Source organism: Haliaeetus albicilla, chromosome 18 (genome assembly GCF_947461875.1).
Source record: "Haliaeetus albicilla chromosome 18, bHalAlb1.1, whole genome shotgun sequence".
Lineage (NCBI taxonomy): Eukaryota > Metazoa > Chordata > Aves > Accipitriformes > Accipitridae > Haliaeetus > Haliaeetus albicilla.
Genome location: NC_091500.1, coordinates 2,189,099 through 2,203,278, shown reverse-complemented (window position 1 = coordinate 2,203,278; position 14,180 = coordinate 2,189,099). Strand labels below are relative to the sequence as shown.

Below are 14,180 nucleotides of genomic sequence, written 5' to 3'. Positions count from 1 at the left end.
GTACAATGCATTTCTGGGAGTCAATGGGCTCCTGTACTGCATGTTATCTCTGGCCAGCGAATTACCTCTAAATGAGGAAGACAGGATCATACTGTCCTGTCTTCTGCCCGCCTGCTGGTTACACATCACAGCTTTGATGTTACTACTCCTCTTATATCAAAGGTTTCCGGCCTATTTTATTGGCAGACCTGTACAAGTTTCCCTGCAGACACAAAGGCCTCCCAATAGCGAATTCAGGACTGCTTTGCTTAGACTTTATAGACCCCTTAGAAAGAGGCTTACACCATTGCTCTATATATTTAGGCTCTGCTCTCAACTCCGAGGCTCCCCACTTGTTTGGCAGCATTTCTTGTCACAAGCTCCAACGCTTTCATGCCAACCTTTTCCAGGCGTCATCTGCATGTCAGCAGTACTCCACAGCATATACTCCACTCAACACCAACACAGTCCAGAACACATCACTTCCCACCAAGTGCCTACACAGAGCAGACCTGCAGTATAATTACTTCCTCATGCCCATAATAGAAACACTAAAAGACGTGTACAAATTTCATCCTGATGCACCCCTGCATTACATATGATGCGGAGGCATTTAATCAAGGGAGGAAAAGATAAAGAAATCTTTCCCACATTCAGTGACGTGCTTAATTCCATCACATGCAAATCTGGACTCAGAAGGTAGAGTACGTAAGGGATGGGGAAAAGAAAAGCTTACCTTCACATTTAAAATTGAGACGTGTTGATGGAACAACATAATGGAGGGTGTTGATGGTTTTAACTGTACTGCCTTTATACAAGCAGAGGACCCAATTTCCAAATTAAGTTGCCAAACTTTAATTCATTATCTATTTGACTGAAGTTAGAAAGTACTCAACCTGTCGAGAAGTGTTCCTTAAGGAAGACAACACATGCATAGAACAATTTATTTTCTGCTCCATGGCATTTTGCCTTTCAAATAAATATAATTCACTTCCAAATGAATTCATAGATGACCAATATATTGGCATAGATTTGAGATGACTACATAGCTCCACAACCCCTTGATGTCACACGGAAGGGCTAGCACAAAACAGTAAGAAAGCTCATCCTACAGAGTTAGATGTCAGAATATACACTTCAGCACAGCAACACTTGTACCAAAACACAACAGGATTGGAAACAAACCTTAGGCTACCTGTACTGCCACTATCCCTAAGAAGAAAGTCAGGTAAGAAGACACCTGCAAGTATTTTGGATCATAAATGAAAGCATTTTATGAAACAAGACAGATAAAAGGCTAACCAGCTGGAGACTGTACATTAAAAAGGAAATAGAAATGTTACTTGCGCAGTGGGAAATGTTATTAGCATTTTGTATTAGAAGAAACTTGAGAGGGTTTCTTACATTTGTGGGTTAATCCCATGTTCTGATACTACTCTCAGGCAGACATTTGCATTAGAAATGTGACACACTTTCTTAATTCATGAGCAAGAGGGAGGGCAGGGGACAGGCAGAGAAAACACCACCCCCCAACTCCAGGCAATGAGATCCCAACCTTTTAAGAAACTGACTGTAAGGGCAGAAACTCTGAGACTCGTTAAAACATGTGCCTTAAAAAAACCCAAAATCTTTACATCCATTAGTGACCACAGATTATCTGTTGGTTTGAAGTTTTAGGATTCCCCCCCGCCCCCCGCCAAACATAAAAGATTAATTTGCTGGATTTATGAGTCTCGATTTTCTGTATTTCACTTGATTTTATCAATGAGGGACAGGTCACTTTGTAGTGGTGTTGGTTATGTCAACATAGCCCTGAGAAACTGATGTCCACTCACCACGAGTCAGCAGGGGCAGATGCCAGCAGAGGGAGCACAGCACACCTCCACACTTCTTCTATGAAAGACTGGATATTGTAAACTTCCTCAGCAAATGCTAAATTAAAAAAAATAAAGATACTGGAACTTGCTTTAAAATTGCAATAATCTTGTAAGGAATATACAGCATGTCAAGGCAGAAGCTACAAAATGTCCTTTCAAATACATTTGTGACAGATTAGTCAGTCTTCTAAACTGCTCTTGCTGGTAACAAACATCAATTAACTAAGAGCAATGATTTCACAAAAACGGGATTTCAATTTGCACTTCAAAACTGGCCCTGCAACTGCTGCGTAATAACATCAATTTACCTGGTCAGCTAGCGCTCAAGGCTTCCTACACCCAGGCAATCCAGGGATCGATTAGCTGTAAGCCATGGAGCTGTACACACTTCTGTCTTTATCCTTCCTAACAAACCCCAAAACCCCAGATTGGCTTTGCACCTCTTCTTGGGGAACATCCACCAACATCATTTGCATCTGACAAACAGCCATCTAAGCTGCAGGAGCCAAACTCAACCACGACAATCCCCAGTAAACAGTACTTTCAAGTATTCTCCAAGAAGAAAACTACAGGCTCTTTGCTTTTGAGGACATGTCTAAATTGCAACCACAGACATGCAAGCATACTCATGCTCACTTTAGCTCAGCAAGCACCGCCTGTGTCAGCACAGGTTACACAAGACAACTGGAAGTCCCAGCTGTGTCCCTCAAATCCCATGTGAATGCTTCCCCTACTGCCTAGTCACATACTAGCAGAGATACAGTTATCTGTACCAAAATGTCACATATCTAAATATGCTTACAAGTATTGTTTGCTTCCTTGTAAAAAGGCAAGTGAAATCCCCACTTATTTTGCCTGCTGGGTTGTTAAAACATAGGAATTCTAGTCTGGGTTAGGATTCGTTCGTTACAGTAACAGCAAAAATCCCACCCTGGGTTAAAACCCCAGAGTTAGGAACTGCTTCAAAATGGTCACAGACTGTTCCTGCCCAAAAAGAGGTGTTTAGCACAGATCACAGGTAGAGAAGCGAGACAACAAGCACTGGGAAGATCTATCTGCTGATGAGGTGATGGGATCCAATGATCAGGAGGTCCCTTCCAGTTCTGTATTTTTGTGGGGTTTCCAAAGCAGAAAAATTGCCTCTGGACTAGGAGCCAAGCAAGTCACTTTTGACTGCTGTGATCTTGGCTTCAAACAACTAGCATACATGGTTAGCTGCATTTCCCACCCCAGTGAAATCATTGTTGGGGGCAGGGGGAGGAATGCCCTAGGAAAACAGGCAAGGTTACTGGGAGAGGTGATAGGAGTCAAACAGCAAGGAGAAAAATCAGGTAGCAGAGACTGAAAGGAAACAAGAATAAATACACACAGCCAGAAGGAGAGAGACAAACTCTAAAAATTAAGATGATGGTATCACAGCATTTCAAGACATAATAGTCATGGAAAGAAGACTCAAGATGGGCTCTGGCTCCACATATGCAAGCAAGCCCTAGGAATGCATCAACAACATTCAACTCCTTGGCTGAATAGTCCCAGAGATCCACGCTACAAATATTCAAGAGAAGACGACAATAATGATGATCTTCCTCTCCCCATCTTAACAGCACAGAAACAGCCCTCTGATTTTGCTGTGTATCATTGAGAAACAGTCTAAGTGAAGGCAATTCAACAATCATGTTTTTCTTGGTTTGTGTATTTGCTGCTTTTGCTCTGACTTGACAACTGCCAAAATCCATCCTCACATGCAAACAAACATGAGAGCTAACAGTCTCCACTTGAAAAATTAGAGAATTTCAGAAAACTAATTTGGACTTCCCTTCTGCAACAAGACAGCAAGAAGTTCAAGAACTGTCTGTACCACAGTTGAGCTGCCAGAAGAATTTGGCTGTACCGTGCTCAAATAAAGACAGTCAACTACCCCAGCTCCTGAATCTCTTAACACTGAGCTGAACCGATGCAAACTCCCGTTTCTGGAATTAAAAACTGAAAAGAAGAGGCATCCCAAAGCCGTGAGTGAACACAGATAAAGCTGCTTGTAACAACTGGACTCTCTGATGGTACACGAAGTTAAGGGATTCCTCAGGGAGAGAACACTTCTCTCTCTCCATCACCACATAACCAGACTGTGGTTCATTTCTGATGCTACTTCTGCATAGAAAATAGCTTAAGATTACTCATTACTTGATAAAACCCGACAACGTACAAAACACACCCCGTGTTCCAAGAACCTTACTATCTTAAATATAATAGATTTCTCCATGAAAACAAAAATATCTGTAAGATAATCACCTGCACATGACACTCATTTCAAGAAACAAAGTTCTTTAGTCTTCTTCATACAGATGTTAGACTCACAGCACAGAAACCCAGACATTTTAAAGCCAAGCTATCATATCAGGATATCAACACACACAATTTATCAGGCACGCGCAAAAGCAACAAGAGATCAGGAACTAGTCAACGAGACTCTCAATGTTTGAATTTTAACACACACAGCAACAGAACACTGTACCTAGAATGCTTCCCAGCACCTTTGTGAATCCTTAATACCATTTTAACCATTTCCAACTCCTCCAGGCTCCAAATTGTTTGGTTTCGGACCAGCATAATGGGGTGTTCAGCAGCCAGTAGCAATGTATTAGCCTCACACTGGTAAAATTTTTGACTGAGGAAAGACCCCTATGGTTTTGAACAAGAAGAGACCTCATGTGGGGAAAACAGCTGGGGAAAAAAAAACCCAAAAAACATGAACCTCAACTTCAGCAAACAATTCACAGGAGCGCAATACGAGCATACCAGAAACGCTGAGAAGCCCAGAGACAACAGCCTTGTCGTTTCTGTCCTCACCACCTCGCAAGGCAAAACCCCAGCAAGAGCAACAGGGAGCTGGCACCGATCCGGTGGAACTCGCCGCCACAGGCAGCGGCGAGCGCGAGGGCTTTGTCAAGTTTCCAAGATACGGGACAACCCTGCGAGACGGCAACGAGCGCGGCGGGGTCAGCGCTGTCGGTGACCGTCGAAGCCGGACCGGGTGCTAGGCCTCAAGCCCCCACGCCGAAACCTTCCTCCGAGTCGGAAGAACGGGACCGCACCGGCCATGGGGGACGCGACGTCCCCCCACGAAGCCCAGGAGATGTCGCAGGCAGCCAGGGGAGACGGGACGAGGGGGTCTGGGGGCCGCCTGCGCCCCGGCCCCTCACAGAGTTAGTTGAAAGAGGCGGGAAGGAGGGCAGGGGGCAGGCGGGAAGGCTGGAGCCTGTCAGCAGCGTCTGGGAGCCAGGTGCTGTCGCAACCCTCCCGCCATGAGAGACCCCAGCCTTGTAGGGACACCCCCCCCCCCCCCCCCCCGCAGCGTCCCTCACCCTGTGAGACCCCCCCCCACACACACAATGTCCCTCACCCTGTGAGGGCCCCCCCTCCCGGTGTCCCCAGCCCTGAGGGACCCCCCCCACGGTGTCCCCAGCCCTGAGGGACCTTACCCCCCCCCCCGGACTGTGCCTCAGGGACGCCCCAGCCGGGCCCGCCGCCGCCTCAGGGGTCTTGCTCCGGACTGAACCACTCCCGCCAACTCACCCGGCCCCACGGGCTCCCCCGGGGGTGGTGGTAGGGGGGGTGTGCTACCGCCGCGAGTCGCTCTTGCCCCCCACACCCCCCACCCGAGTCCGTGGTACGGTCCGCCCTACCTCTCGGCGCCCTCACTTCACCCTCCTGGCGGAGCCGCGGTCCCGGCGCCCGCTGCGCCGCCCTCCGCGAGTGGCTGGGGGGGGAGCCATAGCCGCTGCCTTGTCTTCCCCCCTCCGTCCGCCCTCCCCTGCTCCCCCCCCCCCCCGGTCCGGACACAGTTGGTTTGTTCCGAGAAGCCGGCCGGTCTTCTCCCCTAAACCGCTGGATCTCTCACGTCTTCGGCCATTTCCGACCGAGCCGGCGGAAGTTGCCGAAGTGGTGGCGGAACTTAACGGCCTTATCCGAAGGGTGGGCGGAGAAGGCCGAACCGGCGGCGGAGCTAGCCGAAGGGCTGAAGGGGCGGGGAACAGAAACGCGGAGGCGGAGACTCTTGGCTCCGGAACCTGCCGAGAGTAGCCGAAGCTCCCCAGCTCTGCTCCGTCTCCAGCGCGGAAAGAAAAGACCCAACCGGCACGGGCTCGCACAGTTACCACCCGCCCTCTCACGGTTCTGAGGAGGAAGTAAGGCGGCAAATCGACGGCGAGCTCTGTCCCTTTAAATGGTGGAGGAGGCGGAGCAGCTCCTCTCCCCCCTCCGGCAGCCCGCCCACCTGCCGCTGCGCATGCGCATTGCGCGGAGGGGCTTTTCCCGCCTAAAGGCAGGCGCGTGCTCCGGCACCCCTCTCTCCCCTCCTCCCTGAGGAGCCGCCGTCCCCTCAGTGCCCGGCGCTGCCTCGTACGGGCTGCCGCGTCCCAGCAGCCCTGTCCTTCCCCAGCTGTGCCCCAGCACCCCTGCGAGGCTGGGGGTGCACCCACAGAGCTCAGTCACACCTCAGCCGTGTGGGTCAAACCGCCAAAGTGACCACAAGGTTGCCGCTGATCCCCCAGTCAGGCGTCCAGGTGACTCGCTGGCAAAAGGGGTTTATGAAAATAACTATATTGTGGGAGGCTGATCTAAAGACATAAAGACACTGACTGCGGAGCCTGCTTACAGGTACTAAAATACCACTACAGATTGGAATTTGTTACAAAATTACATCAAGATCCAACCTGGTGGGTTTGCATTAACAGCACTCGTTCTGGACAAAGTACTTTTAAATACTAGCGTGGTGTTAAATGGCATTAGTGGGTAAACGTTGTTAAGTCACAGCAGCTATGTAAAATTTAGGGCGATGAGTACTGAACATACCATGCAACAGATGGTGATTGAAGTGAAAGGAAAAAAAAAAAAGCAATGGGGAAATAAAGGGGAGGGAAAAAAAGGCAAGTGACGGTGCCAGCATCTTCTCACAACAAAGCCAAATCAAACAGATTCAGTACTCTGCTTCCTTGCTTTATGCACTTTAACTGTAATTTTGTATTTTAGGGGCCCCATGAAAGGCGTTCATATCTACAGGAATCAAATCTCACCCCAGAGCACAGAAACTGACAACTTTGGGGGGATTAGAGAATTTTCACAGGAAGAAATGGGGTTTCATCTCTGTAGGAGTGGAGAAAGTGGCAACTGCAGTGTGTGGCCACAAAGCTCCAGGAATCTCAGCTTTAATAAAACATGAGCACTTCAAAACTGTGAGAAACCACTTTTCTGCCACTCTGCACTTTTTAACAGTCATTTACACATGTGTAAAGAATGCAAGGAGAAACTAACTTTTTTTACTGAGATGAAAAAACAGCAGCAGTTAAGGCAGGGGGCACAGGGACTGCCCTTTGATAAACAATACAAAATGCAATCTCACAAGCAGGGAATGTGCTATACTGAAGGGCAGGAATAGGTACTGCAGGTTCGAAAGCTCCAAGAAACAATACTTTATATTTTTCAGGAAAAGTTAGACTATGATTACATTGCACAGTATAAAGACAAAATTAATGTCCAAATTATTGAACACACCCACGTTCTCCTAGCACACACATCTGTTGCCACTCTGCCACAGCTTGAGGTTTTGCTGTTCCACCCTGCTCTACCTGGAGCTCTGCATGAGAAAACGGGGAGACAATAAATTCCCTCCAGGACCTTGCTGAGGAAGAAACACAAATGGAGAATGTGTACATCAGGACAGAACTCAAGAGAACAATTCTCCCAAATCCCAAAAGAAAACAAGCTTTCAGGATCAGCAGCCAGTCTGGCAAGTCTTTCTTTCACAATGCACTATCAAGGCTATTACACATTATATTGACGAAGATATCTTCAGATTTAATCCCCTTCTCTGTGTACTTACCCTTCTTATTCTAATGTAATAGGAGATCAGTATTAAAGAGGAGTTTTCAGTTTCCACCAAGCCAAAAATGCACTGCTCAACTGCAATATCCCAACAGAACAATTACGGTGTTCAAATATCCTCATTGTCCACCCTTTCTGCTATCTGGGCTTCTGTTTTCTCTTACAGACTATCCAAGAACACATGTAAAATTTTCACATCAGAAGTGGATCCTAGTGGGCGGAGCCTATAACATATGATGATTAATAGTTTAAACAAGAAAATACGTTGCACAGAAGTGGCCTGACTCCTTTCCTAGCAAGAAGCCTTATACTCCTGCTAGCTTCTGAGCCTGGTTTCCCAAAGGAACAAGCCTTAATGCAGAGCATTGACTGACTGCACAGTGCCAGTCCTGTTGTTAAAGACTTTGAAAGTCCTTGGTGACTTTTAGTTGAATCTGACAGAGGGGCAGAGGTCTAAAAATACTAGATCCTGCTATATGAAAGCACGCAGGTGCAATGCAAAGACACCCAAAATCCAGTTGCAGTTCAGATCTTGTCCCTTCTGTTTGACCTGCTCACCAACCAAGCAGCCAGCTTGTGCGTGGCTCCCAGCCAGATATCCAAGTGGTGTATTTCCAACAAGCAGCCTCAACAGTGATGGGAGGTTTGGGATTCAGGGGGTGCCAGGGGCTGCCAGGGAAGTAGCGGTAAGGAGGGATCTGGGGATTTACAGTAAGGACAAGAAGGAGGGAGGTTTGGGGGTGGTGAGAAAGGGAAATGGGGTGAGGGCCTGTGATTGGCACACATCCTAGGAGACAGAAGAAATGGTGGCAGTCAGAGGCTATAGGGAAAAGACAAAATCTAAGAAAAACTGGCTTCATGAGTCCCACTGCTGACAGAACAACTTATTTGACACCTATGTATGATTTCATGCTGGGAACCTCCTTTATATTACCTTTTAAGTAACTCTACAGTTGGCAGCTGCAACTGAACACAGTGAATGCCATCACACCTTTGTGTCCTTGTTTTCTCTACTTGAAATGGCCCCCACTTTACCTCTTTTCCTAACCCACACCAAATTCCCTCTTCCTCATCCCACTTAACTCGTAAGCATCCATTTCTCACATCCAACATACTGGTGTCTCCAATCTGCTATAAATTACATCGAGTCATTTCAAGCAGGTATGAAGGAGTTTCAGAGCCAGCTAATGCACGTTTCCATGGCACGCTTCCATGGCCTGAAATAAACCTCAGAAAAACATCCATCACTCCTCAAGGGAACAACAATCTAAGGGGAGGACCCTGAACTTTCATCTTTTCCCTGCTGCAGTCCTGGTAAATCTTTTTTAACCTCTTTCTCCTCCCTTCCACAGGAGACAGTACCAAGGCTGGACCATCTGTGGATTTTACAAGTTTCATGGAATGTTTTTAGACCACAATCCTAACCTCAGACACTGCTATCAGATTTCATAGGATTCAGTCACTTTTTAGCCCCAGGGTGCTGTAGGTGCTAAATAGATAATATACATCTCTCAGCTACTACGGAACGACTACACAGGAAAGCTGAATTTTTAATCCTGCTGAGACTCTGACTGCTTTCAGCCATCAGGTATCCCATGGCATGCTTCACAAGAGGAAATGTTAATCTGGAATGCTGGCCAAATTCCAGTTTAGGTAATTACATTCTGACAATTTACATTCTCCCTGCAGTTTTAAATGGATATGGATTTTTTTTTTCTCCTTACTTTATGTCATAAAAGCAGTGGCCTGCTCCTGCTCCTGCTGTTAGAGCAGCTGCCAGGCTTTGCAGCATAAGTAGCTGCATTTCAGTGGTAGGTGAAGGCATCTCGGTACGTTTAAATAAAGCACTTTGAAGACCCCATGGGCACAAGAAGTATTGTAACTATACACCCTACTGCTGGCCATAAAGCACAGCAAGGGCTAGAGCGCAAAGTGAAACACTCAGTGGCAGTATCTATGTTGGGAACGGAAAAGTTAGCATAAAAACGGACACACCGATGTACAGACTTTTCCCTCCCAAATGCTGATCCTAATTTGGACCCAGTGCAGCCCCAGCTGGGATCCAAAGAGCAAATACAATGAACTGTCAGCATCCTGCACGGGGGAACCAGATCCTGACGGCAGGAGAAAGGAAGTTTATAAAAGCAGTGAAAGCTTTTGGCAAGATGCTGGGATGTTGGAGGACAGTGCCTGGTAGTAAAATGGGGTGAGGAAAAAATGCCCGTTCCCTTGTTAATGGAGGAACAGTTAGTGTTTCTTATTTTACCTAGCTATTTGAAAGAAAAATCATGAGGCAAGAAACGGGGTGGAAGGTTTTGTTTAAGGTGGAATATTATGGATCACACTTGGAGTATGTTGAGTTGCACTGCCAGACATTTGATTAAGAATAAGCATTCTAGATAAATTATTTAAATGACTGTATTATGCTTTGTTTATAAAACCATACGTAACCACACTATGTTATTTTCTTCACAAGAACCACAATGCCTAAAAGGGTAATTTTCATAGTTCAGCAACAAAGAAGTAAATTAAGAGAGATTAGGACAGTGGTTACAAATAAACCGTGAGAGACCAGATGGCTCGAAGGATGGGTAGAGAGACATTTAGCTTTCCCTCCTCCCCCAATATCTCCCAGATCATTAGCAACCGAAGGCTGTTACTAGCACTGGGTGAATATTTTTCACAAGTAGTTTGTTGACCAGAATGTGGGTTTCCCCATCCCCAAAACTACCAGCAAACCAATTTCAGTATGACAAGTCACTCCAGGCTTTGGTGGAACTAGACACAGTGTGAGCGGGTGAAGGTAGAGCGGGTTTTCTTCCCTTTGTGTCTATAAAAGCTCACGGCAATTCTACAATTCTGTGAATCTAGCCCTCACTTCCTTTGCATTTTTATAGTTACCTAAAAAATTAAATGCTTTGAGTCATGCAGAGTCATTTTGTGTGTGTATATCAAGCCTAACCAGGTACATTAACAGCAAGCTGTTACCACCAGCAGCCTTCACAATGGTGGTACCCCGAGAACAGAGAGATGTTGCACACAAGCCACTACATGAGTGGCTTCCTGGCAAAGGAGCTACATAACCAACCGAGCTACTTTCTCAATCCTACAGAGTGTCTTTGCTCTCCCATCCTCACCTGGGCCCTTGCAGGATATACAATAGAGAGAGTGAATGTGTCTGTACGTGCTATTTTTGCTTCTCTTTTTAGCTAGACTTAGCTCTGTCATTCTAAGAAAAAAAAAAAAAAAAAAAGATGAGTCACCCAGCATCAAAAAAATCATCTAAACATTTCTATATAAAATGTATCTACAGAAATAATAAAAAACCTCCCATTAAGAGACTTCCATATTGCAATACTCCTGGAAATTTCAGTGACTATTAAGAAAGACGCGATCCAAAGCAGGAAGCAGCAACCCAGCCTGGTGACAGTCAAGCAAAACTTCAAGTGGATCTTGGCGATGACTGAGTAATGGCACAAAATACCAGCACTGCCTCTTTGCTTAAGGCTCTTTCCCCTTCCAAGCCCTGCTACACTAAGGAATCAGTTGCATTTCTGTAAAATTCCCTTGAATTCCTTGAATATTACAACTAACCATGCATACCCTTCATCTCAAAGCAGATGCTTTGAGGTTTTCCAGAGATACCCAAGAAAGAAGACACATCCAAATACCTAGACTACCCCCAAACTCCACCCTGGAACAGATGGCGAGGTTATAAATACAGAAGCATCTGGTAACCACTGGTATGAAAAAAGCTGGCAAGCAACAGCTTATTCTGTTCCATGAAATATTCCATGATTTGAACTATATTTAAACAGGAGTTAAAAAGAAACAATCGTTTCATTTGTATATAACATAATCCCAAAACACCTATATATTGTAACTGCAGCATAGCTTGGGCATTACACTCTTGTCTACCAAAAGCACTTTTTTTAATTAAGCATTCAGCACTGTCTAAACTTAAAGTGACTGCAAAACAAGCAGTTCAGTAAAGTACAAAAGCATCATTTTAAGCGTGTGCTTTGTTGCACCAGGCTACCAGACTCGAGGCTGCGAGTTTCCAGCACTTCAGCTCACCCTTGAGTCAATGCAATTTGAGGGGCCTTGACAACCTGCCAGATTGCTGAGAGTGCTCAAAAAGACAGAAGACTCAGGGAACGCAGACTCCGCTCACAGAGACCTATGTGCTTAAGCCAGCTGTTTCATTTGTCACCAGGTTCAGTTACCACAATGTAAACTGGGGATAATTCTTCCTACATGACTGTCAGAAAAACAACCTGTTAGAAATTATAGTCATCATATAGTAAAGAAGGCTGGTAAACATGTACACAGGTGGTTAAGAAAAAAAACCCACCCTCAAAGTCCCAAACCAAAGTCAGACCTGAGCATGCACACTACCCACGGTTAACCCCAAATCCACTTCCCAAACTCTATTTAAATAATCTTTTGGGACACTGCTCCATGGTTCTTTCTGTGAACTGAGTGAATCATCTGTGTTTGCTAGAAATCCAAAGCGATAGCATGCATAAAACGATCATTCTGGATTAAAGTCACTTTGGGAAAAGACTGTAAAAGGCTGTCTGCTGGGATTGTGTTACAGGTCCGCTGGAGACCCCACCGTTGGATTTGGATGTGTGCAGAGAGCTTTTAAAAATGACAAGAGAGAGAAAGAAATACTCCTAGGAATTGGCTGATAAGGGAGTCTTAAATTCCAGAATAGAATGAAGAACAAATGCTAACAGCAGGGCCCTGTATGTCCGGGATGTAATAGGTGACCGACTTCTTTACAAAATAGGCACTGAGCAAACGAGAGGTGATTCTGCTGTAGACTTTCAGCAAATAGTGAGGATGTTGTAATAAAAGCTGCTTGTGATCACTCAATTCAAGCCTATTTTCCACAAAATGGTTCAGTTTAAGCAAAATAAAAGCAGGTCTGCAAGGTTTTCAATTTCAAAAAGAAATGTTGAGGTAATTAAGGGAACTAGTTTGTGAAGCTGACGGGCTGAATGGCTGAAAGGCTCCAATGAGAAGGTCTTGAAACCAAAGAAGAAAAACCATCTGCCATTTGCATCCTGAATAGAGGAGGCAAATAAGAAGCACACATAGGGAAGCAATGGGAACATGCTGGAGATTGGAGACAGCCACGGTCAAGCCCCCAGACTGAATACACATGCCATCTTTCCATTGAGTAACGCGCAGAGCGTAGAACACAGGGGCGAAGGCAGGCTGGGCTATGAGAAAGCCTGCCTGCAATTTCCCCAGCCAGGGGAAAGTCAACTGCACTGCTCAGTGTGCTCTGTTCCAGGCTGCCGAAAGGTCAAGTCTTCTAGCAAGGACTTCTAACAGGTCTACACAGTCCCTCAACTCAAATTCAGAAATCTTCCTAATAGAAGCTTAGAAGTCCTGGAATGAACCTCCTCGTCCCACAGCCCATGTTTGAAAGTGCTGGTGTGCGTGTCTGATGTCCTCATGTAACCATACAGCATCCCACCAACACCACCCTACCTCAACCTGCCGCTCTCCCAAATGGCCAAGACCTTTACGCAGAATATCTCTGCTTAAGGAAGGAGGGCTGGAGATGGCAGTGCTCGGGGAAGCCACAGCTCTCAACTGCAGACAAGACTTGAGAACAGAGTCTGAATCAAAACATAAACGGCATGGAAATACAGAGTGTGAAGTGCACCGTGAGATCACAGTTACACTGTGCTAAAATAGCTTGGCACCCATCTTAGATAAAATAACCAGTTTCTTTTGACAAAAAGGCAGTCGGTCTTATTTATTGGGATTTTAGCAAAGTGACAAGAAAACTGGGGACTATTAGTAAAGGGGGAAAATGGGGATCGATAAAGAGAACGGTGAAATCAATAATAAACCCTAGCATGCATTAAGTGCTGCAGGTTTTTTAAATCCATCATTACAAAATTAAATAATAATAAATAATTGTGATCATTTTGAGCACAGTCTATGTCAAGGCCTAACTCCACTATAATGTACCAAAATGATTTAAATTAAAAAAAACCAGCAACATATCTAAGCAGTACAGGCCTGCTGCCAAAATCAGCCACTAAAATAGGGAAACAGTTGCCAGCTGCTGCTTTTTCCCAGTGCAGAAAGGATACTTCCTTCTTTCCGCAGTTCACTCAATTCAGTTACTAGTGCATTAGAAACAGAGCAACCAACTCCAAGCTGAATCATGAAAACATTTCTTAAAATGAAAACCACCTATGTTTTTTCTCATACCTGCAGGATTCTTAAGTGTATTTGCAAAAGCACAGGAACGGAAATCCTGAGTCTGATCCCTTAATACTGAAGTCAACCACATTGCGTAATCCCATTAATACATTTATCAGGCTCCATCTTCACAGTAATCAGGTTTTTAGCCCCTGTTACACAATTCCCATTAGAAGGCTATTCAAGAACCTCCCTTGGTTTGAAGCCATTCTG

At 45.5% G+C, this 14,180-nt stretch overlaps 1 protein-coding gene across 10 annotated transcripts in view; it reads right to left on the bottom strand.

The window, feature by feature from the left end:
- The window catches only part of EXTL3 (exostosin like glycosyltransferase 3), a 158,124-nt gene that overhangs the window by 127,921 nt on the left and 16,023 nt on the right, over positions 1 to 14,180 (bottom strand). For 5 of the 10 annotated variants that reach the window (XR_011328571.1, XM_069805506.1, XM_069805505.1 and 2 more), the window contains exon 1: positions 5,540 to 5,697. The exons of 2 other annotated variants lie outside the window; for them this stretch is intronic. The gene's annotated coding sequence lies outside the window, so the exon portion shown is untranslated. Of the gene's footprint in view, positions 1 to 1,814; positions 1,912 to 4,652; positions 4,784 to 5,539; positions 5,698 to 14,180 lie in introns of those variants that run through there. 3 more of the 10 variants (XM_069805508.1, XM_069805509.1, XM_069805510.1) reach the window with 3 other exon arrangements.